The 26,804-nt window shown below is 41.7% G+C and overlaps 1 long non-coding RNA gene across 6 annotated transcripts; it reads right to left on the reverse strand.

Annotated features, from left to right (window-relative positions):
* Nucleotides 1-1,116: 1,116 nt before the first annotated feature.
* LOC113627573 (uncharacterized) lies at nt 1,117-26,145 on the reverse strand. Of its 6 annotated transcripts, none has more exons than XR_003435609.1 (6): nt 23,767-26,145; nt 21,877-22,247; nt 6,747-11,713; nt 5,149-5,375; nt 4,115-4,330; nt 1,117-1,210 (listed from the first exon to the last, which is right to left on the reverse strand). It is a non-coding gene; the product is annotated as an uncharacterized LOC113627573 (long non-coding RNA). The 6 variants fall into 6 exon arrangements; XR_003435610.1 differs by lacking the exon at nt 23,767-26,145 and having other exon boundaries at nt 6,747-6,940; nt 11,539-11,713; nt 21,877-23,018; XR_003435613.1 differs by lacking the exon at nt 23,767-26,145 and having other exon boundaries at nt 6,747-11,710; nt 21,877-23,018.
* Between the last annotated feature and the right edge of the window lie 659 nt (nt 26,146-26,804).

Here is a 26,804-nt window from a genome sequence, read left to right on the forward strand (position 1 = left end):
AATTCATGTCTTCCTTGCGACACATTCTAAACCAATATTGTTGGTCTCTAAGGAGAAACTGTGTCCGCAGTTAAGTTAGGTGTTTAATATCATGAGTCAATATTAATATTAAACTAGAGCTGAAGAGAGAACAAAAAACAGGGGCTGGTGCACAGCCACAGAACCACGCTACAACTGCAGGCAAATGTGAGTTGCCAAATTAGGTGTTATTGAAATGGAAGACCAAGCAGGAAGCTGGTGGATCGGCAGGCGGGGCCCGTCCCTCATAACGCACTCACCAATATAACATTCCCCCAGTGCTTCATCTTCATTTGCAGAGGATAATGGATAGGATCAGGGCTGCGAGAGTTTGGTCAGTTGCACAAGACCCAGCCTCTAGGCACAGAGCTACCACGGAGCCTGGCTTCTACCAGACCATCTACTCTCTACCAACTCAACAGCAGTTTATAAATTCCCCCCAGGGCTTAACAATGCCCTTTGGACCTCCACACACAGGAGCCCTTTAAAAGCCGTCATCCCCAAAGCTGGCTGCCCATAGCATCCCACCAGTGTTCAGACCACACAGCCCAACTGTGCCCCAAATCTAGAGAATTTCCAAGTCAGAGCCCTCAACAATAACTGCTCCTCTGCACATGTGACGAAACAGAGGCCTGGAAGATCTAAGAACTGGGCCCGAACCCTGATCTTCTTCCAGTCCGGAGGAGGTTCTGCTGTATCCCAGTTCTGCCAGCTGTTATGACATAGGGGATGCCAACCGAAGTAGAGCTGGCTTTTCAGAAGTGATATTGCAGTCCTTCAGGAATCCTGAGCGCCTGGACCTTTGAGTGTTATTGGAAAAGCATTGTTCCAATTTACTGGAAATTTTCCTTTTACAAATTGACCTCCTGCCCTTGCTAAACCGTTCCCCTTCTTTTCCTCTGGAAACGGTCTACCTGGACACCCCTTGCCATTGTTACCTGGCTGTGGGCACAGGGATTCCTGTCTACTAGGCTCCCTTGTAAATGTAGTGAGCACTGGCAAAGAATGGGAGGAAAAGGCCGGAGCATCAGAGGTTTTTTGATGCAGCTGTTCTAGAGCAAGACCCACGGTGCAGAAAACCAAACTCTGACAGCGGGTGTTTGCAGCAAAATAAGGGTTTATTTGCAGGGTGCCAAGCAAGGGAGTGGGAGACCAGTCTCAGATCCACTCCATCTTGGTCTTTGAGTTAGGGCTGTTTTAAACGGGAAGAACAAAGAAACTGGGATTAATCATTTTGTGACATTTCTGTGACATTTCTTAACTGTCGTTTAGCGAGTCAGGATGCCTCTGGTTTATGATTCTCTGGCCAGATGGTCCAAGCCTCAGGGATCTGTGAGCTCATCTTGCTCTGAGTCTTTACGTTAACGATGACCTCCATAATAGCAATTTTACCGTATTAACAATGTTACCGAGAACAGCCATCTTTGTCATCTGACTGTTTGATTCGTGTTCAGTTAGCACAGGATTGAGGTCAGAGGAGACAAGAAAGAGATCAAGGTTTTGAATAGAGAGATTAATCATAAACTCTGCAAGGGAACTCGGTTTTAGAGGCACTCAGTTTCACAGTCAGTGGCCAAGTCCTTGACCTGAAAGCTGCCTCGGGTGCCCGTGTCTTCATGAAGGGCTTTGCCTGGCTCAGAAAAGCCTTGCAGCTGATAAACTTTGTGAAGTCCCTGTCCTGCCTGTTTCCACCAAGTAAAGCACGCTCAGCCCTTTCCCCTTCCCTCACTGGTTTAGGCAGATGGCCCAGTCCGTCACAACCAAAGCGGAGAAATGGTCTGAGCTGACTCATCGAAGAACAGTAATTCCTTCCAGAGAAGATTCGCCATTCGCTTAGACACTGGAACGATTATTTGCTGGCGGACAGCTGTAATTACTTTTTGCTGCAGGTAGGCAACTGTTCCAGAAGTCAAACTAATAGAATTACTGGTTTCTGAACGGCTTTTGGAACAAGTAATTTTCAACAAGTCAGCACAGCATGTTCAGTGAACTTTCCACCCAGGACAAATCCCTGCCTCTGAGACTCTGCACTGCAGGCAAGATGTGGGTTCTTCGATGGGGCACTTTGGAACCGTAGGGGCATTTTTCTTCCAGACCCTTCGTTTGAAAATGGGACTTGAGCAAATCGTGCTTGGAGATATTTCATGAGCTTGCACCAAATCACTCTTCTAATTTTTAATTACTCTGGGAGTTGGCATTAAATTGTATCAACCAACTAACCAACCTTTCTAGCAATAGCAGGGTAAATCACTTTCCCAGTCATGGTATCCCATGGTAACTTCTCCCTCCATGCTACCCATTTCTGAAGAGAAGTTAAGGGAAAAATAAATCCAGAGGGCCTTTTAGTCAAGGTTCCTAACAAGATTACCAACTACTGTAGACTGTAGATAATGATTTTGCAACTAGATTCTCTATTTGATAAGAAAAAGCCCTTTTGAATGCTTGTCAACATTGGACCCTATCAGCTGATTTGATGTCTAACAGATTTTAAAAAGCACATCCATGGTCTGTTGGGACAACAGTTCCTTTTACTGAGAAGTCTTTGAGGTATTTTTTGCTGTTGTTGTTGTTGTTATGATTACTAAACATTCCCGCCTCCTGCTTTGCCATCCACTAATTAGCTGAGCTCTGTTTTTGAGTGGGCTGGGCCATAACTGTTCTCTTTGTGCCCATGAGTTGGCTTGCCCTGTTACCTGTCCAGGGGAAGGAGCAAACGCAAAACTGTATGACTTGGGAGAAGACTGGGCCTACCTTAACTCTAGTATCATAAGAAGAGACAGGTCTGCTTTTAAGCAGATTGAGAACACTGAGTTGTTGAGAATCAAGAGAGGATGGACTATATAGACTATTGATCCGGAGACTGTGTATGGTGAGAACATTTAAGGCTTACCCGCTTAGTAACCTTCAAATATACAATACAGTATTGTAAACTATAATCACCATGCTGCACAACAGATCCCTAGAACTCATTCATGTTATGACTAGAAGTTTCTACCCTTTGACCAATATCTCATCACCACCCAACACCCCAGTTCCTGGCAGCCACCAATCTACTCTCTATTTCCATGGCTTTGGGTTTTCTAGATTCCACATATAAGTGAGATCATATAGTATTTGTCTTTCTCTGTGGAGACTATTTTTCAGACTTTTTGACATATGGTCAATGCATAGAGACCTGTTAAGGGAATTTATTTCAAGCAATTGGTGTTATCAGTCTGCTTTATTGATATGCAAATTCATTAGAGTCTGGGATCCCCAGAGAAGGAACTGTAACCCCACAGCAAACTTCCTTTGCAGCCCTTAGAAATCAAAAAACCTTCATTCATTGTTAGGAAAGTTGAAAGTATGCTAGATAGCTGTCTTCAAAAGCCTGAAAAATGCTTAGCTGAAAATCATTAAGTAGGTTTAAGAAACTGTTTACTGTTTAGTACTACACAACATTTAGTATTACCACAACCTTTGCAAGTCATTCTGATGGGGGCACTAAAGTCACCCTCAACTGCAGGACCCCAGCTCTAAAACATCAGGAGGGTAGAGTCTGCAAATTGAGAGCATATGAGTCAGAGCAAAAGTTTGGAATCAGACAGAACTGGGCTCAAATCCCACTCTACCACTTCCTACCCGTGTCTTCCTACAATCCTGTCTGCCTTGCAATGGGGGTGATGAGATAATGTATGTGAAGCACTTAGTGCTGTGCCTGGCACATAGTAAATGCTCAACAAACAGTGATCAATACATTAATTATGCTGATGAATCATGCTTCCTTTAAAAGACATACACCAATAACATTTCAAAGGGCGTACCCTTTGCTAGCCAAACCTCCTTTACGGAAGATCTAACATTCCGGGTGTTGAGGAAGATTCTAAGGTACCCATGAGACCCATACTATCACAAAAGGTCAGTGTGGTCACTTATCACAAAGTGTGGTCAGTGGGCCACTGCCCCAGAATCACCAATAGTGCCTGTTTATAAAACTGGTTTCTGGGCCCCCTAGAAGGCAGGCTGCATTGGTCAGGATTGGCCAGGCTATGCTGCAGTAAGAGACACACCCTAGAAGGTTGGCGATTTCACCTTGAAAGGTTTATTTCTCACTCACGCAAAGTCCGCTGTGGCTCTGAGCATCCTCCAGGGCATCTCATTTTCAGCAGGGGCTCGGGGACGCAGGCTGTTTCTCTCTGGTGGCTCCACCGTGGAGATAAAGCCTCTTGCTGTTGACGTGGCAGGTGAAGAAGACCACCAAAGTGACTCCTGGCACATCTACTCACAGTCTGTTGGCCAGAACCTGTCACGTGATCCCGTTTACTTCCAGGAGCTGAGAAAAATGGTGAGGAGGGTGGATATCTGAAATGTCTCTCTCTGCCTCACTCACTGAATCATTCTCTGGGGTTAGGATCTAGGAATCTACATTTTCAAACTCCCCAGATGATACAATTCAAAGTTAGCCATCACAGGGCTGTGATTATCTACTGCTGGCAATGTTCCTTTTTGGGATAAATAATTTGAAATAATGGAAATGAGAGAGTGGCTCTGTCAACATAATAATTAAACTGGGAGTCTAAGAGTCTAAAACATTAGGCTCTTTTCTAGCTGTTATGTTAAGTGTAGCTCTTAGGTACAGATGCCTCTGAAATCTATTTCTGGTCCAGACTCTCCACTGCCTTCAGACTGATATATACTCAGCCAGGGTGTCACAAATCTCAAACTGTTTGTTCATCTCTACCAAACCTGTCCCTGTGTCGTGTCCTGGGACAGTACCAACACCCACCCTCTCGGGCAGCTTCCAAGGCTTCGTGACTTGGGAGTCTTCCTTGGCTTTTCCCTTTTTTTAACCCCTCAAAGCCAGGCATCAAGACTGTGTTTCTGTCTCTTCACCGCATAGTGCGTCTGTTCCCATCTCTCTTCCTCCACTGCCGTTCCCTTAGTCCAGGGTCCCATCATCACCTGCCCTGGTCCAGCTCCTCTCTCCTCTTTCTCCCAAATTGCTGCCAGGGTGATGAACTCCCCTTCACGATAAGCATTTCCTCATTTCTTCCCAGCAAGACTCCTCTCCTCAGCCTTCTCTGAGCTTACTCTTTTCCCCTTCACTGTTCCCCAGCATACTTCTCTCACACAGCTATAATTTGAACTCACCTGTATCTGCTACACTGCAAGCACCCTGAGGACAGACAGCAAGTTTGCCTCTCTCAGGATGGGATCCTCATGGTCTGACACCACACTCAGCACATAGTAGGTATGAAGGGAGAGACCAGTGAGGGTGGGGAGCTGCATGGTGCCTGGCACCCGGTGGGTGCTATACAAAATTTGTTGAGAAGAGGATATCCAACCATCTTCCTCTGCTTAGTTATCCTGTCCTGCAGCTACGATCAAAGATGAGAAAAAGAGGTGGAGCGAGTCAGCATGTTCAGGGTGTCTGAGTAATATTGTTTTGCAAGCAGAGCAGCATTTTAATTTGCAGAAAAACAATTCTGAGTAAAACCAAGTGAATTAAAAATAAATTGCATGAGTGAACTAATTCCCAGTTCAAGGAGGGCTAACAACTGAAAGTGATATCATTTTTCTTAATTCACAATAGAATCCATAAATATTTGGGGGAGTTAAAATAGTAGTGTTAATATTTGTTATATTCCTGAACATCTGCAACAGTATTTATCCACACGTAGTAAAAAGTGAGCCAGAAATATACTCAGAATGTATTTCTAGGAGCATGTTTGTGAGCCATTTACATACTATACAATGGGTCTCATGTCTTAAATCATAATACAATTTTGTTACAAAAGTTTTCTTATCTCTAGGTCTGCTCTTTCATATTTTTAAGGCAAGACTTGGCACCTCTACTCACTAAAGATTTCCAAAAAATGACCCTCAAATAGGAGACTCTACAAAAGAGGGTAATGTTCTAATATGTAGATATAAAGAGATAAAGAGAGATTAATGAATTAGAAATAGTACTTGGAAAATAATGAATTCTTTTTTTATATTTTAATTAAAAATTTTTTTTTGATGTGGACCATTTTTAAAGTCTTTATTGAATCTGTTACAATATTGCTTCTGTTTTATGTTTTGTTTTTTTGGCCATGAGGCATGTGGGATCTTATCTCCCTGAGCAGGGATTGAACCTGCACCCCCTGCCTTGGAAGGTGAAGTCTTAACTACTGGGCCACCAGGGAAGTCCCAACAAGAAATTCTTTTAAAATAATTTTTAATAATATGTGTGTGACAAAGAGAGAGAGAGGCATGGACATATACACACTACCAAACGTAAGGTAGATAGCTAGTGGGAAGCAGCCGCATAGCACAGGGATATCAGCTCACTGCTTTGTGACTGCCTGGAGGGGTGGGATAGGGAGGGTGGGACGGAGGAAGATGCAAGAGGGAAGAGATATGGGAACATATGTATATGTATAACTGATTCACTTTGTTATAAAGCAGAAACTAACACACCATTGTAAAGCATTATACCCCAATAAAGATGTTAAAAAAAAATATGTAAACTATTTGGAAACTAGAGACAATCAAAAATAATAAAACAAAAATCGGTCATAATTCCTCCCAAAGCAGATAGTTACTAAATTTTTTGATTTATCTGAAATTTCATATGATGTATGGTGTAGGGGAGAAATCAAACTTTATTTTTTTCCTGAATACAAGTTAGCCAGTTATCTCAACTTATATCATTGGGTAAAGCCTTAGAAGAAGTTAATTTCCACTTAAGCAAACCAAGATTGCACCTGTGTTGGCGGCACTTCCTGAGATCCTCTGCTTTTGCCACAGTTCTAAACTTTCTTGGTTCTCTGACTGAAGGGAATATACCAGCAGCGGTGGCCATGTTGCCCACTCAGACCCCAGCCCCGACATTGTCTCCTTCTCTGGGAAGCCAGGAGGACTAGTCAAACCAGAACAGGGAGTTCCAGGGCGGCACCAGCTGAGGGAACAAGTGGAGGCAGAAAGGGTGTCACAGACATTTTCCAAAAGTCTGAATGCATATGCCCAGGATACCACCTCTTTGAATCTAACCTAAAGAAATACTTTCACACATGGACAAAAATGCAAAGGAAGCACTGACCACTGCAGCATTATCAGTTATCAGCAAAAACATCAATAGGAAGTTGGTTACATAATGATAAATCTGTATTATGGAATACTTTGCAGTGATTAAAAAGAATAAGGGGGGAGGGAGAGAAGGGAAAGAGAACGACTGCAAAAACATATTAAATGAAAAACCAAGTCATAGAATAATATGTATGATTTGATCTTGTTAATGTAAAACGAACCCTCATAAATGTGTATAATGTATATATGATATATAAAATGTAATATATACAAAATATGTATTTATACATATATAAAAATATATAAATAAACATATATATACATATATAATATATAGTATATATTTAGAGTATTTAGGTATATGTAACGAGAAAATGTTTTGAAAAGATGCAAATTCCACTAAAGAAATCACAAATGGAATTGACAGGGGGAGTGCTGGAAAAGAGAGATGGCAGAGACGCTGTTTTACATTTTGCTCTAAGTACTTCTGTATTTTTAAAAAATCTTTTACAATGAGAAATGCAGGAAATGCTTATTCAATATTTTCAAAAGACAAAAATAAACATATAAGAAAGGAAGACTTTCATGGAAACTCTAAGCCCATTTATGCCAGCATGAACCAGCATGTTCCCGACTTGCCCGACAGTGGGGTTCAGTCTTTATCAGCAGGTGCAGCTGAAGGCCAGCCCACAAATTCCTACCCATGACTCGAAGCTTAATCTGGGAAATGCAGAATGGAATACAGGAGAACAGGAAACACAGGAGTCCCAGGAACGCTTATATTAAGGACCAGTTAAACCCAGAATTTTAAAAAGTAAAAGGAGCCAGAAATGATGACTACAACAAAAAGAATCATCACCCCCACGGAGAGGGCCAGGCCGATTTTGTTCTGGGCTGGACTTGATTAGACCATGGCATGAAAAAAATGAAATAATTTTTTTTTTTACTGTCTCAGAAGAAAAATACAGAAGGTGTGTCTTGAAGTGACCGAAAATCACAAAGTTTTATTTTTTAAAGTGGAAATGATTCTCTCTTTTGCCACCTGGTGTATCTTACCAAACTGATTTACTAAAGGCTTGACCTTTGGGTCCTCCTATGTTTATAGCAGGTGCCAGATTAGATTCCATTAAACTGGAATAAAAAGCACCTGCCCCAGCCTGCAGCATCAGCCCAGTCCGAGGGCCGTCTGAGAGAGCAGGGGCATGGGGAAGCCTCAGGGAGGGAAGACGGTGGGCTCCCCTACCTGTCAGGTGTCCTAAGGAGAGCACTCCAAGGGACCCTGCTCCTCAGACGCTGATTTCTATTAATGAAGGAAGTACTCAGGAGAAGGGAGGGGAGCATAGATGTAGTGGATTATGAGGAAAACACCACTGCCACCACCACCTTCTTTTATAGGTCTGGTCCCAGAAAATGTCACTTTATTTCCCAATTCCCACCCTACCCTTGCCCAGGGGTGAGAAGGGGTGAGAAGAGGGGAAAAATAATTTGCTTTGATACTTGAAATGTATTAAAACCTGCAGACACTGACAGTCTGCTCCTCTTCCATGCAGCAGCGTGGGGCAGTGATGAACCTAAGGAGAGAGATCCTGACAGCTGAGAACACTCACAGGTTAAGTGGTTCTGTGCAATTCCACACCCCTGCTGGTATCCCCCAAAGGACGAAATCCCAGAGTACTGTTAAGTGAGACAGTCTCTTTTATCTAAGGCCACTTTTTCTATTCCGTCCTCTCTTGCTGCGTGCTTTCAATTACCCTTCTCTTGCTCAATTATTTAATCTTTACCCCTCAACTGCAACTTTTCAGCATGCGGAAGGCCTTCCCATTTAAAGAAAAATAACCACATTCTCTTGTTATGGACTAAATTTTGTTCTCCCCAAATCCATTTGTTGAAGCCCTAAGCCCCCAATGTGATGGCATTTGGAGACAGAGCCTTTGGGAAGTGATTACATTTAGATGAGGTCATGAGGTTGGGGCCCTCATGATGGGATTACTGCCCTTATACTCAGAGGAACCAGAGAGCTTGCATGCTCTCTCTCATTCTCTCTCACTTTCACTTCCCACCATGTGAGGACACAGCAACGAGGCAACCACTGCAAGCCAGGAAGAGAGTTCTCTCCAGAAAGCAGCCATGCTGGCGCCTTGATCTTAGACTTTCAGCCTTCACAACTGTGAGAAAATAAAAGTCTGTTGTTGAAGCCACCCAGTCTATGGCACTTCGTTACAGCAGCCCGAGCTAAGACGGTCCTACACTCTGCTTCCAGGAACTACTTCTTCCACCATTTCACAGCCAAATTTCTGGAAAGTGTCAGTGTTTATAAAGCCTGTCTTCATTGCCCACTCATCACACCCCTCCAGTCTGGCTTCCTCCATTTCACTAGCCCAAAGAATCTTTCCGTTAAGTTACCAATCACTTCCATATTGCTACATCCAGTGGACAGTTTTTGCCTCTCTCAGGTGTATTTGACCACTCCCTCTTCCCCTGGCTTCTATGAAGCCACACTCTCCTAGTTTTCCTCTTCTGTCTCTGGCTGCTCTGCCTTAATCTCTTCTGTGGGCCTATTTTCTGCTATTGCCCTAGGCCCTCTTCTCTTCTCCCTGTAGACACTCTCTCAGCCGGGGTGCACACCTTCAATTATCACTTACATGCCAGTGATTCTAATTTTCATCTTCAGCTGGGACCTTCCCTCTAGGCCCCAGATCTACAAATGCTGATCTGACGATTCTAAGAGGAGAACCCCAGGACCAGCATGTCCAAAGTAAACTCACAAGTTTGCCCATAACATGGTTCATTCATGCATTTAGACAAATGAGTCCGAAATCTAGGAATGAATCATTCTTGACCATTCCCGCCTCCATCTTACATCCAATTTATCATCAAGGCTCACTTATTTAGCTTTCTGTGACCAATTCCCTTTATGCTCCTTCCTCTCTCACCTGCTCTATTGCAGTAGCTTCCTAAATGGTATACCTGCATCTATTCTTGCTGTCACCAACCCATGTGATATTTTTCAAAGTGCAAATCTGATCACATCTTATTCCTGCTGAAATCTTCCAATAAAGTTTCATTGCTCTTACATTATGACCAAAGTCCCTAATGCAGGCCTAACCACGCATCTTTACTTCCGTTCCAGCTTCCTCTCACACCACACAACCCCTCACTTTCTACTCCACAGAGGCCATGTTTCCTCCCGCCAAAGGACCATGTCATGTACTGTTTCCCCTGCATAGAACACTCTTCTACTCCTCTTCTTCTTGTCCTGTTATGGGTTGAATTGTGGCCCCCAAAAAGATATGTTGAAGCTCCAACCCCTAGTACCTCAGAAGGTGATCTTATTTGAAGACAGGGTCTTTACAGAAGTAATCAAGTTAAACAAAATGAGGTCATTAGGGTGGGTCCTAATCTAATATGACTGATGTTCTTACTACAAAGGGGACATCTGGGCACAGAGACCAACATGTACAGAGGGAAGGAAATATAAAGACACAAAGGGAGAAGGCAGTTATATGCCTTGGGAGGTACATCTACAAGCCAAAGAACACCTGGGGTTGCAGCACACACCAGAAGCTAGATAAGACAAGGAAGGAGTCTCTGCTAGAACCATCAGAGAGAGCACGGCCCTGCTGACACCTTGATTGCGGACTTCTAGCCTCCAGGACCACGAAATAATACATTTCCGATGCTTTAAGCAACCCAATTTTTGGTACTTTATTATGGCAATCCTAGGAGGCCAATACATCCTATCAATCCTTCTGTCTCATTAACTCCCATTCAGTTCAATCAGACTTTCTCAGGGAGTATGTCCTGGACCTCCTGGCTAGGGCCCCTATTAGATATACACAGCACTCTGTTCTCCCCTTCATAGCACTTACCACAGTTACAACTTGACATGTGTTTATATGATTATTTGACAGAATCTCTCATTAGACTATAAAGTCCACTGCAGTAGGGACTGTGCCTTTCTTTAGTTTATTGTGCTACTCCCTGTGCCTAGCCTAGTACATCACACATACTGAAGCTCTATAAATACTTGTTGAATAAATGAATGAGAGAAAGAGATAAGAGGGGCATGCTGGAGATGGAACTAGAGGCTAAGACCTTAAAAGAAGACAGGCTGGGAGACAGTTTAACATGATAATAATTTCCAGAAGGGCCTCGAAATACCTCTGCTGTCAGCTGGTGCTATCATTCCATAGAAGAAAGGTTTGAAATGCACATATCCCTGAGAGAGATAAGACATTAACCTAAATTTGCATTAGCATATTAATAACATCCTTCCCAGAAAGTAAGCTCGAGGAGAAGGTGTGTCATGGAGAACACTAAGTCAGGACTCTGAATGTCTGAAGATGGAGGCTGTGACCTGACGATGGGAACCAGGGTGAATGGTGTAAAAAAATAACCTTTCTTACGTCACAGTTTTGTTAAGGGTCAGCTTACCATTGGCCAGAAGCAAACTGCCAGATTACTACTTACCAAGCGTCGACGAGACCCCTTCCCAGAGAACTTTAACACAGCGCTTCACTGACACTTGGCAGCCAGGGAACCACTTCCTCTTCAACTAGATGATGCTGGGGGACAGTGAGAGGACGGGTATCCGGGACCCACCCAACCCACCATGCCCTTGAGTTCTGATCACAAGGTTCTTCTGCTGGAATTAAAATGGAAAAATCTTCACCATTGATCAACATCCAGATCCCACAAGGTACAGGCCACCACACACAGCCGGTTCACAAAGGACAGTCAGCTTTTCGGGGAGATCAAACTTTAGAACCCAATAATGACAGGAAATGATCCTCACATTTTATTAAAAAGGATTTGCTGAAGATCAGCAGAAATAGAAGAGAAAGTTGTTGTGTTTTTTTTTGTGGTACGCGGGCCTCTCACTGTTGTGGCCTCTCCCGTTGCGGAGCACAGGCTCAAGCGACCATGGTTCACGGACCCAGCCGCTCCGCGGCATGTGGGATCTTCCCGGACCGGGGCACTGAACCCGCGTCCCCTGCGTCGACAGGTGGATTCTCAACCACTGCGCCACCAGGGAAGCCCCGATAGTTGCTCTTATAAAACGTTTTTAGAGCTACAGGAGTTCATTTTTTTTTTTTTTTTTATTCTCTACTGTCAACATGCCTTCAATGGCAGCAAAAAGGGAAACAGATTTTTCTTCATTGCCCCAACTCAGGATATATTTCCAGAATAATGATTAAACACCCCTCAAAATGCCTCCCATTCATACTCTCTGAAATTGTTAACGTTAGTTTTATAAAGGATTAGTCTAAAGTTTACTGAAATCTTAGACTTTTAGAGTTAAAAGGGATCTTTGAGTATATCTGATCCAACCTCCCTCCAGTGAAAAAATATATTCTACAAAATTTCCAACAGTGACCTCAACTTATGCTTGAGTTTTCATGGGAACAATGATCTATTTTACTTCTTTTCTAGCCAAATTATTCCATTACTAAGCAATTCTACTTAAGCTTTTTTTTTTTTTTTTTAACATCTTTATTGGTACTTAAGCTTTTTTTAATATATCTTATTACATGGAACTCTATAAAACCAATTGGCTCCATTTAAATTTTACGCTGGTACCTTATTCTTCCAAAAGTAATTGCCTAAAAAATTACTTAATTGAATATTTAAGTGAAAGGCACAAAATTGGCAATGATTTTATTTTTGCACTTATGACCTCTGGAATATTCCTGTGGCAGGTGTAAAATTAAGCTAAATTTTGAAATCTAACACAAGTTTCAACATGTACATTACACATTTGCAGTCTTTCCCCAAAAAGAGCTTTAAGCATTAGAGTGTTTTCAATCTTTACCTTTTTTAGTGAAACTTGAACTTCACAAAACAGTCATTTGTGAGGTATCTTTCCTACAGTGACTCATTTTTGTGAACAATTTCATTTCTATAAAATATATTGTTGGCACGTGGTATAGTCATTTAATTTTATAATGACAGTATATTTTAAGAGTAAAAGCAAATATAGATGATTTAGAAATTCTGAAACAAATTGAGCAACTGGAAGTAAAAACCAAAAGCTTTCTCAAATATGTTTTAAATAAACCATTAGAGTCAGAGTAAAAAGAAAACTTTTAACTTTGAGCAGAATTTTAGAACATTTTAAATGTTCATAAAAATCTCAAAATATATAACCAAAATAAGCAGAAAAATACAGAGGTCACAGGCTTCTGATTGGGCTCAATGTGGAAATAACAATCTACACTGTTTCCTGAAAGTCATTAATAGGACTTAGTCAAAACAAGAGAGAAAATTCTAAAGAAAGGAGATCTGATAATTAAATCATGAGATGATTAGCAAAAGCATTTACCTTCCAAGAGGCAGCAGGAAGAAGGTAATCTCAGCCAACATCTCTATTCAGCAAAAAAGAGAGCCCCGAGAAACTGAAATGACTTAGCTAGATCTCCCCTACTGTTCTCTATAACTGATAGGGGCTGCTGCTGTTTGACTCAGTTGTAAGGACTCATACCGATGAAAATTAGTTATAGCAATTGCTTGTACTGTCAGCCATGTTCAAATGCTGCCTTCTATACTGTAATAATCACGTTTCAACTTGAAAGGGATTAAAACCTCCACAAATACTGAAGCATACTGAAAATAAATTGAAAACCAGTGGGAAATAGAGTGTGGTTTAAAAAGCTTCATCAGCAACCTTAAACAGAAGAATTACGACTTGTGCCCCAGATAAAATTTCAGAACGGACTTCAAAAGCAATCCTTAGACTATTTTCAGTGTCTCAAAATATGTTAGTGGGAAGAGAGGCATAACAATTTTATTTGGATCTGTTTTGGACAAAAGAAAGTTTAATTAGAGACAAATTCCATAATTCACTTAGGAAGCAGAGTCCTTTTTCCTTGGTTTTTTTACTTACAATATTTTAAAGTTACAGTTTTGAAAGAGCTGAAAAATGTTTCCTACTAACTCTCCCATGTTCTCTGTGGATAAAAGTTCTGTGTTTTGGATCCTTCACACGACAGAAGATAAATGCAGGAGATGGAAGGAGTGAATTCCACAAACACTCAGCCTAGCTGCAATGTGAAACCAGCAACTCTAATAATTTATAGCTATATAAAAAGAAAAAAGGGAGACTGCTACACTTCACAACCACGAGGAGTAGCTGATCACAGCTTTCATACAATACGCATGCAAGCACTTCCCCACAATCACTTCAAAGAACCATTCTCTTGTTCCAAACAATTTCAAAAGCAAAGGAACTACCTATAGCCATTTAGAAAATGAAATGCTGTCTAGAAAATAATTATTGGGATCCATAAACAATTAAAATTGGAGGTAGGGGATACTTAGATTTACTTGGATTCTTTCTTAGGAAGTTAAATTAAGAATTATCAAAGAAAATAAATTTCAAAATACTGTATAAACTCCTTTGGAAGTAAGCTACATATAAATAAGTAGGTGTTCTCTTGATCTGTTCAAAAATCATCTGACACTAACAGATATACTACCCTGTATTTTGGTAGTACCATTTACGATCCATAAGATGGCAGGCCTAGATTTCATAGTGATATTCTTAAAAGTGTAAGTATACTGGTTGCCTTGAAATAAATATTGAATATTATCAGCAGTGTGTGGCTAGTAATAATATTAAGGGCATCTATCAGATTAAATTTGGAAATTATGAAGCATGGAAACTATTAACAAGCTAATGCATTCTATTAGCTCATAATGAATCACAAAATACTACAGCCAGAAGAAAACTCACGATCACCTATTTTAGTCTTGCCTTTCTCCATATAAGGAAACCAGAATCCAGATTGCCCAATGTCACAGGGCATAGGGAATAGCAGAGAGAGACCCAGAATCCTGGTTTTCTTCACCCCAGTTGGCATTAATCCTAACGTTCACTGTATTTCTTCAGCTCCTCATGGTGGCATCAAAGGCCACATAACTGCTCTGCCCTATCTCACTGCTCTCAAACCCCACTTCTGCACTTCTCCACAGACTGCCTTTTACTTGTCAAAGTGTCTCTCATGAGTTAGCACTCTGTTCTGCCTGGACCCCAAGCATGGAATTCCACAACTCTCTTCATGAATTTGTTCGTGTGTTTCTCAAACTGGGGTGTGGTGATATGGAGTGGTATTTGAAGCTACAGGAGTAGTTAAGTCCTATCTCTTAGACAGGTTTTTGGAGGTGCAACATCTTCTTAATTGAAAGAAATAAAATATGTATAAATTTTAAACATGAAATACATGAAGTTTCAAAAAAATGTGTAGCATTGGGTAGACTAGCTCAGGCCCGCAGCAATAAATCTCTTCTGTTCCCTATCCTGTCAGGGATACTCTGGTGAAAAGCTTACAGCTGTACAGTCGGCCCTCAGGTTCTGTTATCGGTGGATTCAACCAACTGTAGATTGAAAATATTCGGGAAAAAAAAATTCCAGAAAGTTCAGAAAAAGCAAAACTTGAATTTGCTGTGCACTAGCAACTAGTTACACAGCATTTACATTGTATTAGGTCCTATAAGTAATCTAAAGATGATTTTAAGTATATTGGAGGATATGCATAGGTTATATGCAAAGATCACGCCATTTTGTATAAGGGATTTGAGCATCTGCAGATTTCGGCATCCTCAGGGATCCTGGAACCAAACCCCCTCACATACCAAGGGTGACTGAACCTGGTTAAAAGGTTCCTTTCCTTCAGAGCATAGCCTGGAGCCCACCCTGTCTTCTGTGAAGTACCTAAGGTCATGTTACACTTGTGTCCTAGACAAACTATCACACTACTGCCTAAATACTGTGTAAATGGTCCTAAGATAAATTTAACTTCTATGTGACAAAACATTATATTATAAACATTATAATGGAAATCAAATATCAACTATTATACAACTATCATATGGGATACATATGTAACAGATAGAGACAACTGGTTGGCAGAATTCTTATGGGCAAACCAAACACAGTAGACGGAATTAATAAAAATAAACCAATGTACTACTTTTAGAGTTTTATACTGAGTTTTTTCCATTAAGCATTATATGCTATAGAGAAAAGTACGGAGATCCAAGAAGGTGAGCTAGAGGACTTCTGACCAATTACCTAATCTGTCTTGGTCTGCTTTCTATTTTCTCATCTGTAAAAAAGAGTGAATTGGATTAGGAAGGGGGGAAAAAGTCTAGAATTTTAAATTGCTTTTTCTCATCTTTTGCTCTACCATCTCTTTGGCATAATTTTTTAATGAATGTAACATAAAATAATCAGTGCCTAAACCTTTTTTCTATATATCCTGACAATGATTAATTCAGTTACTTGAAATATACTTACTTCCTTAAAAATTCTCAGCATATTCATGGGTTAGAAATCTGTAAACTAGTCCATGTTGTGAAAAACACAGACGGACTGAGGAAGGATTCCAGATTACGTGACACTAGAGACATGACACTTGAATGCAATGCATGATCTGGGATTTTACTTTTCTATAAAGAACAGCAGTGGGACAATTTGCAAATTTTGAATGAAGACTGTAGATTGGACAATATTGGACAATGTTATTATGTCCTTTTCCTGATTTTGATAATTGTACTATAGTTATGTAACATGTAATAGAATGACCTTATTTCTAGAATTATACACTGAAATGTTTAGGGACAAAGGGCTATCATGCCTGCCACAAGAAAGAGGGAGCACAAGAGAACATGTATGAATGTGCCAATGTGATAAATGTTACCATTTGGGAAATAAAGGGTACATGGGGATTCTTTGTACAATTCTTGGAACTTTTCTGTAAGTCTGAAATTATGTCAAGTAAAAAATTAAAAGAGGGACTTCCCTGGTGGCACAGTGGTTAAGAATCCGCCTGTAATGCAGGGAACATGGGTTCAAGCCCTGGTCCGGGAAGATCCCACATGCCGCGGAGCAACGAAGCCCGTGCACCACAACGACTGAGCCTATGAGCTGCAACTACTGAAGCCTGTGCGCCTAGAGCCTGTGCTCCACAAGAGAAGCCACTGCAATGAGAAGCCCTCGCACTGTAACAAAGAGTAGCCCCTGCTCGCCGCAAATAGAGAAAGCCTGCAGACAGCAACGAAGACCCAACTCAGCCAAAAATTAATTAATTACTTAATTAATTTTAAAAAATTAAAAGAAAGAAATCAGAAAGACAACTTGTTTGATGGCTGCATATAGAACTACAATGGAAACCAGATGTAGAAAGATTAATGAGAAAGGAAAATTGTTCTGGAAAGAAATCCTATTCATTTTCAATACTATATTTCTCTGGAATTTGAGTTTATGATACTAGACATAACACACTATACTATGTATTGTAGAAAAGGATGCTCCTAGTAAACATTGGTGTAAGGATTCTTATTTGATAAGATAAATGTTTCTATAATGCCATTCTGTTTGTGGCTTGCTTCTTTACTTTTATGTTCTGCTTTAGTAAATCTTTACCAGTGTTATAACTTAAAATCTCTTCACAGACAACTCACAGGAAGAGTTTCACTAAGAATCGATGTAAAAACATACCCCAAGTGATTAAAGACAGTTTTGAGACTATGAAATAGAAAACATACATGACAAATAGAAAAGCAATTTAAAGTAAATTTCCCCCAAAAAATGATATTTCAAAATTTACTTTACACCATAAGAGGGAAGGAAAGGCAAAACAAACAAAACAAAAAAGTGAACTCTAATATATGCCTTCTCTGAGTGCATAGGTAAGCTGTTCTGATGTCCCCAGGATTTAGCACACAGAAGTAACCCTTACTACTTTTTTATGGTATTCAAAGAGCCTGTAATAAATTATCTTCCATATGATTATTAACAAATGTATTTTTCAATCACTTACTAAATGTATTAATTCTTTTTTTTTTTTTTTTTTTTTTGCGGTACGCGGGCCTCTCACTGTTGTGGCCTCTCCCGTTGCAGAGCCTAAGGCTCCGGACGCGCAGGCTTAGCGGCCATGGCTCACGGACCTAGCCACTCTGCGGCATGTGGGATCTTCCCGGACCGCGGCACGAACCCGTGTCCCCTGCATCAGCAGGCGGACTCTCAACCACTGCGCCACCAGGGAAGCCCTGTATTAATTCTTTTTTTTTTTGTATTAATTCTTAATAAAGAATCACATAGATTTGTCTTCTGTAAATCCTTGTTTCTGATTTATCCATCTCAAAGTTAAAATACCCCTGAATTGAGAATGCAGTTTGGGCTGAGGGAGAGGCAGGAAGATGACATTGGGAAGTATACAAGTTATTTTCCACAGTATTGGTAATTTTCTAATTATTTGAATAGGTGGTGAATTCACTGGGGCTTATTTTAATATGCTTAATAATTTACATTTACTATATATATTATTTTATATGTATCAAATATCACATAATAAAGGTGTTTTCAAAGAACATATGTAGTATTTTCCCTTTTAAAAGCTACATTACAAAATAGAAGCTTTTCTTCTTTCATTTAACTCTCTTTTTTCCTCTCCAACTATTTTAATAGTTATTGATTCAGATGTTCAACATACACTTAGTTAGCAACTATTATATGCCAGACTTGGTTGTAAGTATTGAGAGTATAAGCAAACGTAAGTGTAACTAACTAAATAACTAACTAAATAAAACTATGGTCCCTGCCTGCATGTGGGTTATAGTTTAGTTGTGAGAATGTAAAGGGCAGAGCTATGTGTAATTCTTTGCAAGCTCGGTACTCCCAGAGTACCTTGCCCAGGTAAGAACCTCAATAATGTTCACTGATGATATTGATGATGCTTGCACCACCTATAGATCTTTTTTATGGGTAGAAGATTCTTTATGTTGTAATCAGATCATTTTACCATTTAAAATAGACTTCATCCAGCAACAAAGAAATCTGTCATACTGGATTCCTAAAGGCCACTTGGAATTACATCCTTTTGGGAAATCTCAGCAACCTTGTCTTCCTGAAATAATAATCATTGCAACAAGTTTCCAGGTAGAGGTAAAGAGTTGTAGACACTTGTAAATTTTGTTTGGTATCCAGTTATACCATCATTAATTATTCACACAGAGAAGAACTCTCAAATGACAGCTTGTGTTCCCTCTCTGCACCTTTTAAACATACAAGTTTTACACAAATTCATAAATCTCAGGTTCCAGATGACAGGGTTTCTCTTTATCAGTCTTTCTGCAATAAAATTTAGCAAACCTGATGTTAATTAGGAAGAGCAGCACAAGGGAAGTAATACCAAAAAACCCACTGGTAAACTGTTCTGAAAATAACTCAGGCAATCACCACTCATTCTCTTCAATGAAAATACTTTTTCAAGATAATAAACAAACTTTGATCAAAACATCAATTGTACTAAATCTCACAGGAAAATGTTCTGTGAAAAATCTTATTTACGTACTCCAGGTATGTAATTGTATATATTTAATTGTATATATTTCTTTAATTGTATATATTTCAGGTTGTACAGACTTTAAAACAAATGAGAGACCAGAACTTAAAAACTTCAAAGACTAGATTTACCAATATGGCATATTATAATTTGAAAAATGCTTGCATAAGTGACGAATTACAACTCTTATCTTAATGAAAAAAACAATGCTATAATGTATTTTGCCTCCCAAATTCCAGGAGCAAAAAGATGGTCCTTTTTTGCTTTAAAGTCTTATGATTAAAAACAACAATCAGTTCGAGTATTGAAATAGTTCCCTTAGTGCTACGTATACAGTTGATCAACTAAACTACGTATGAATGCCTACGTATGTAGTTATCTACATAGATAGATCATATGTGATCATACAGTGGTAAGGCCTAAACACATCCCACTGAAGAGGATTTTTAGATTTTAAATGTCTTGGTTTTGATTGAGTCTGAAAGTCTAGACTCTATGACAAGAGTTGCAGAATTATTTTGTGTATGTTTTTCTGGGAGGTTTCTATGGCTTTTATTAGACACCCAAAGGTGCTGATGACCCCCAAACCACTAATAACCATGACCCCAGGACAGGGTAATAAGCACTCACATTCAAGGGTATCTGACATACAGAATGAATTTAATAAACATTGTTGAATGGATCTTGAATGAATATCCTTTTTCTAGAGTATCATTAAACTTTTCAGTGCTGTCATCAGAGCTAAGTGTTGACTAGAAATCAGAAAAAAAGGGGAGAAAAATGACAAATCAAGACTGAGTGATTACTATATGCAGGACAACGGTGCAGGTGGTGGGAATTTTTTTTAAGGTAATTTCTGTTTTTAAGGAACTTATGATCTAATTAGAATGATAAAAACACACAAAATGATGTAAGAACATTAGCAAAAGGGAAAAAGGTAGTCAGTGTATTATAAAATGTATACTAGAACTACTGACGATGAAAAGCCTTTCCTAGGTTTGAAGGATCTTTGACATATATAGCGTTTAATTTTGCCATCTATAATCAGGAAAAGACCAGAAGTATAAAGGGTAGCGAGAGGTGGAATAGAAGGGGTTGGAATAAATACTCTTTTTACGGTCTTTGGTGATTGGGAAGACGGTACCAAGGGAAACACAAAATAATCCAGTGGTTCTTGAAGGGCAATTGTTCTTGACGCTCTTCCTCCTTATTGCTAGTGTATCTTTTGGAGGGGCACGGTGGGGGGCCAGGGGGATGCTGACTTGACCAGAGCATAGGGAAATCACTCCTCCAGTGCTCTGAAACCATTAAATATCTTTAAGCAGGTACTACCCAAGGTCTTTCACCCAAAGGCAAATGCACTGAAAAATTCTAGTTCACATTCAGAAACATGCCCAATCAACAGGAATATTTGGAAGCATAACTTGGTACACCTCCAGGCCACTGCTGTTGGCACTTTTCCTCTATGAGGTTTCTGAGGAGTCCGAGTAGAAGGCCAAGCCCAACTAGCATCTATATCCTTTCCCCATTTTGATATCATGAGCTTTCGTAAAGTGAGGCAGAACTGTAGCAACATATTTTGCTTACTGGTCTTATTTCCTTCATATAGAAAAATATGTAGGAGATACATGACGAAACCAACGTTGGAGAAGACAGTCCAGGAGTTCAGCCCAACCACAGTGGTATTTGTTGCTTTTTCATTCTTCACTTCAAACTTAAAGTACATAAAATACTATAATTTAAGAAGTATCGGGGACTTCCCTGGTGGTCCAGTGGTGAAGAATCCACCTTCCAGTTCAGGGGACGCGGGTTCGATCCCTGGTCGGGGAACTAAGATCCCACATGCTGCAGGGCAACTAAGCCCGCACACCACAACTACTGAGCTCGCACACCTCAACAAGAGAGCCCGCGTGCCGCAAAGTACAGAGCCCATGTGCCCTGGAGCCTGCACGCCACAACTAGAGAGAGAAAACCCACACCGCAACAAAAGATCCCGCATGCCACAGCTAAGACCTGATGCAGCCAAAACATAATAAAGACAATTAAAAATATATATATCATTTCTTGGATCTTCTCCTCTAATTCCACTGCTAACACTTTCAGATTAAGGGTAATTCATGGACCAACTACTGCATACAGTAAATGGGTTCAACTTCCAACTCTGTCACCATGGGTGAAGTCGGATAAGTTATTCTTATAACTTAGTTATTATAACTAACCTCTTGTAACTTAGAGGTTAGCTATTCCTCTCTAACCTAAATTTCCTTATTTGTGAAAAGGAGTGAATAATAAGGTTTTCGTGAGCTATAAATGAGATATTGCAAGGAAGGATATTGCACGGCATTTTGTAAGGGCTCAATAAATATATGCCATTATTCTTATCGCTTTCATTAGTCTCCCTGTGTACAGTATCACTGTAAAATTCACCTCCCACTTTGCTGCCACATAATTATTCTGAACTCACCTCTGATTCTGTCCGTCTCTTGTCAAAACTCTTCAATGGATTCCATGCAACGGCATCATCTTATCTTCTGGCCGTGAATGTGTGGCCATTCTCTATCTAGCCTTAACAAACCTGCCACCAGCCTGTCTCCCAAGAGGCCCCTTAATAACAGATGAAACTTCTTCCCCTTCCCTAACATACCCTTCTCTTTTCAGCTTGGTAGCTTTGTTCCTGGTATTCCCTCTGTGTTGAATGCCTTCCCCATGTACATCCATATAAGTCGCTGATCCTCCAAGCTAGCTTGGATGCCACCTTCTCCACAAAGCTTTCTCTCATCCCTCTAGCAAAGTGAGTTCTCCCTCTGGATGCCTGAAATACTTGTTTTCTTTTACCTTGAAAAAAATGTTATTTAGGTTCACATTACCTCCCAACCCAAAATACAAGTCCTTTAAAAACCAAGGTTTGAATCAGTTTTATTTTATATCCGCATGGCCCCTAGTACAGGGCCACACTCACAACAGATACTTGAAAAACATTTATGGAATGAGTAATCAAATACTCATAATAAAGTAGACAGTAAGAACAGAAGAGGGTAAAATAAAGCACTGAGGGAGTCCAGCGGAGGAAGAGGTTATCTTAGCTAACTTTGCATTTGAAGTCTTTAAGGATGTTAGAACTCTGCTAGGCAGAGATGATGGAAATCAGAAATCGAGGCCCAGAGAGCAACGTGAATGTAAGATGGAGGGGAAAAAGCACAAAGATTAAAGAACAGTTCGTACGGCCAAAATTTAGGAGTTGCAAAGGGTAGTAGATTATTAGGACTGAAAGATCAGATTATGGAGGGCCCTGAAGGAATTCCTGAGGAAACTGCACTTAAGGCTAGAGGCCATAGGAAGCCATGGGAGGTTGAGGAGGGAAATTATATAGTTATATATGTGCTTTAGAAAAACTACTCCATCAGGTGGGCGTAAGATAGAACTAGGGGTGGGAGAACAATTTTTGCAATAGTTAGGAAAACAGCCACAGTGTCTTGAACTATGGTGGTGACATATAATGGCAAGAATGTAAAGGTGGGACTTCCCTGCTGGTGCAGTGGTTAAGAATCCGCCTGCCATTTCAGGGGACACAGGTTCGAGCCCTGGTCCAGGAAGATCCCACGTGCCGTGGAGCAACTAAACCCATGTGCCACAACTACTGAGCCTGCGCTATAGAGCCCACACACCACAGCTACTGAAGCCCGCGTGCCTACAGCCCGTGCTCTGCAGCAAAGAGAAGCCACTGCAATGAGAAGCCCGCACACCGCGACGAAGAGTAGCCCCCGCTCGCCGCAACTAGAGAAAGCCTGCACGCAGCAACAAAGACCCAACAAAACCAAAAATAAATAAATTTATTTATTAAAAAAAAAAAAGAATGTAAAGGTAAAAGAGAATAAAAGAGGACAGGGTGGAAAGAGAACTACAATGGAGCAATGGAGAAGGAGTGGGGTTCTGAACCTGGCCTACATGGAGACAATTCAGGTCCATAAACTTGGATGGAAAAGTAGAACATCTCTTTTCACTAACCTCTAAGTGAAATGTAGCATGCCTTCAATTATGAATACAGCAATGAACCATAGCAGCATTAGGCTTCATCAGATTGACAAAGGGGTCCATGGCATAAAAAAGAATTTCTGTGCTCCAAAGTGACGAAATCTTTAGGAGAGCCTTTACCAGAGATAAAGATTAGAACTGAATAAGAAAATTCCGAAACAGAAAGATTGAAAAGAAAGAAAACAGAGGAAGAGAGGAAGGAAGGAAGGAAGGCACGCAGGCAGGCCCTGTGTGGGGACTGAGAGAAGGAAGGACAATAAAGATGGATAAAATTATGTTTGAATTTGGACATGCTGAGTTTCAGGCGTCAGCCCACACTTACCTTACACAAGGACATCCCTTTTCTTGAGCCCAGTAGCCTCCAGCTGCAGGGAAACCTAATCGCCTCTATATAGTAGGAATCTTCATTTCCTATTCTGTTCATCCTCCCATCTTGTGGGAATGAAAACAGTCCAAGGGTGACCAAATGTCCTGGTTTGCCTGGGACAGAGGCGCTTTCTAGGACATGGGCCTTTGATGCTAAAACCAGGAAAGACCAAGGCAAACTGATGTGCTAGTCACCCTAAGGGCCCTCAAATCTGGCCTGCATGCAAATAAGGCTACAATAATACTATGCCTTCAATTAAGAAAAAAACTATGCTATTTAAGGTTTACTTTAGATCTGAGTTTGTCAATCTGTTCACCCCACAAAGCAGAAAATACTGAAGGAAAATCTTCCTCTCACAGTGTCAGACAGTTATTGGCACTCAATAAATGCTTTAGTAACTGAATATCATTATGTCAATAGTTCTACAATTTACATAGTGCTGGCACATTCCCATCTCATGCAATCGTCACAAGGACTGGGAAACAGACTTGATTCTCTTCATACTACAGAAGAAACCAAGACTCTGGAAGATGTAGTCCTTTGCTCTACCTCACACAGCAAGCCAAGTGGCGGACTCCCAGCACTGCAGCTGACAAAGAACACTGAATTACTGCGTGTTCCACAAAGGCACGAGTGGTTGTTGCTATATGGCGATTATGCAAAGCTGCAACTGTCTTTCTTTTGCAATATCCATGAACTCAGTGCTCTGGTATTATATTGATACACAGTAAAATGGAGTGTAAGTTTTAGGCAGAAAGCACCCTAAGGTAAAGTGATGGTTTGCCTATGGGAAAAGGCATAAAAAGCCAATGATTAAATGTTCGAACTCGGTATGATGAGGTAAGAGAAGCAGTAACTTACACATCGAATTGTATGGCCAATGGTTCCAAAACTATGCTCCCGTATGCAGCCTCTAATTACAAAACCCATACAAGGCAGTGACTGCGCCTGTATTAGTCAATATAGGAATCAATACAAGACCCTCGTGTGCCTGTAATGATCAGTCCAGGAACCTTGGACCGGGATGGGAATGGTGAAAGCCAGGATACATAAACTTGGATAGTTAATACTAAGGCTTCATTCAAGGGAGAGGCCTGGCCTTGCTTGGTTTATTGGCCCCCGTAACTCACCAACTACCTCTCCCTGTAGCCATGGCAACACCCACACCAAGGCAGCTCCAGAATTCACCTTTGGATACCCACACTGCACCGAATTTGCACCTACGCAGCTCAAATAAAACCAACAGAGACATCCCTCCCGCTAAACCAAGACAACCATGGCCTTTCTCGTTTCTCCAGCTCTAATTCACCCAGGGAACATAGTCTTTCTTTTCACCCATATCCACTGAAGAGAGTCCTGGACAACGACCACTTCTGCTGCAGTAAAAGATAAGAAGAGGGTTTTTCTCTTTTTTGCGGGTGTGGATATCAGAGACGAATGAAAGCCGGATGCGCGCGCGCGCGCGCGCGAGCACACACACACACACACACACACACACACACACACACACAGAATAGTTGCCTAAAAAGGCAACTAAACTGATAAGATCAAAATAATTTTCAGCCAACATCTCGTAGCATGTCTGTCAGGCAAGCTCCGTTTTGCTCCTGCAGGCCACTGTCCCTGCAGCCGGTAAATAGTTTCCAAGACGGCTACTGGACTTACAGCTCTAAAACACAAAAAACGCATTCCCTGCAGGCGCACAGCATGAGCAAGAACCATGACGTATTCGGGAGAGCTTTCCAGAACTGCTTTCCAGCCCGAGCAAGATGCCCAGGAAGCAAATCTCCCTTTTGCTTCTAGAAATGGAGAGGAATCAAATCACACTCCCCGCGCTCGCCGAGAGAACGCAGACCCAGCGGTTTTCGGGAAGCGGCGGCTAAACGTCCTGTCAGACCCCCTCCTTCCTGGATGGCCACTCGGCCCTGAGCCGGGAGCCCGCGAATTCTACCCCCTCCACCTCCCTGGCACCTGAGCAAAACCGAAACAACCCACCGCAATGGAAAAAAGGAAAAGAACCCCCCTCCACAAAACTTCTGTCGCAAAGCGTTTTTCTACTGGCCCAAGAGCGCCCTGAAAAACCCCTTTGCGTCTGGGACGTCCCGGCTGCCACTAGTAAAGATGGCGGCCATAGGCGGAGCCGCTCCCTCCCGAAGGCGGCCGGCTGCCCCTCCAGCCATGGGCATTCACGCCCACTGCGGCTTGACGCATTGCAGGTGCGGCGCGGCCAATCAGGCGCCTCGACTCTTTCCGGCCAACTACTGCAGGGTCGCGCTGGCCAATCAGAGCATCCTTGTCAAACTGAACGAGGAAAGCAGCCTCGGCAGCGCCAACTAAACAACCGGCCCCAGAGCAGCGCGTTTTGGGGCGTGGAAAGCAAGAGCTGCTGTGTGCTCCTCCGCCGGGAGATATAGTGCCCTCGGCCCGCGCCCCGCCCCGCCTGCCCGCGCGCGCTTGAAAAGCTTAGGCTTGAGGCTCGCGTATTCTCTTCCCCTCGGAGGGACGGGAAGCAAGGAGTTGTTTTAAGAACAATGCTGAGTTCCTTTGCCGTAGCACGTGGCACTCCGGGGGGCGATCTCAAACCACTCTCGCCCTGCCTCCTGGCTTGTTGAGGCCGCGCTCGTTACGGTTCATCCGGCACGTTGTGAGAAACAGTTGCCACTGGTGAAATAAGAAAAACCTCCCCTTATCTCCAAAACCTGACTCGATCCGCCTCCGAGACGACCCTTCCTGTTTACGAGCGGAGGCCCAGCCGCCCGACAAGCATCCTTGTGGGCACTTTTGTTTCAGAAGGGCCCTTTTCCATTTCCCTCCTGTGGTCCCGCGGGCTCGGGTTTTCCGCCGCGGCCGAGCAGGAGAGGCCTGAGGGGGACGTGCCAGGAGCCGGCCTGGGGGCTACGGGACAGACGAGGGTAACTTAACAGGCAGTGAGCTGAGAGCCAATGGTTAGCTCCTGGGTAGACCGACGGGGAGCTTCTTGTGTCCTGAGGAAA

The sequence above is a fragment of the Aethalodelphis obliquidens genome, unplaced genomic scaffold (genome assembly GCF_003676395.1).
Source record: "Aethalodelphis obliquidens isolate GAN/ISIS:26980383/991018 unplaced genomic scaffold, ASM367639v1 scaffold21, whole genome shotgun sequence".
NCBI lineage: Eukaryota > Metazoa > Chordata > Mammalia > Artiodactyla > Delphinidae > Aethalodelphis > Aethalodelphis obliquidens.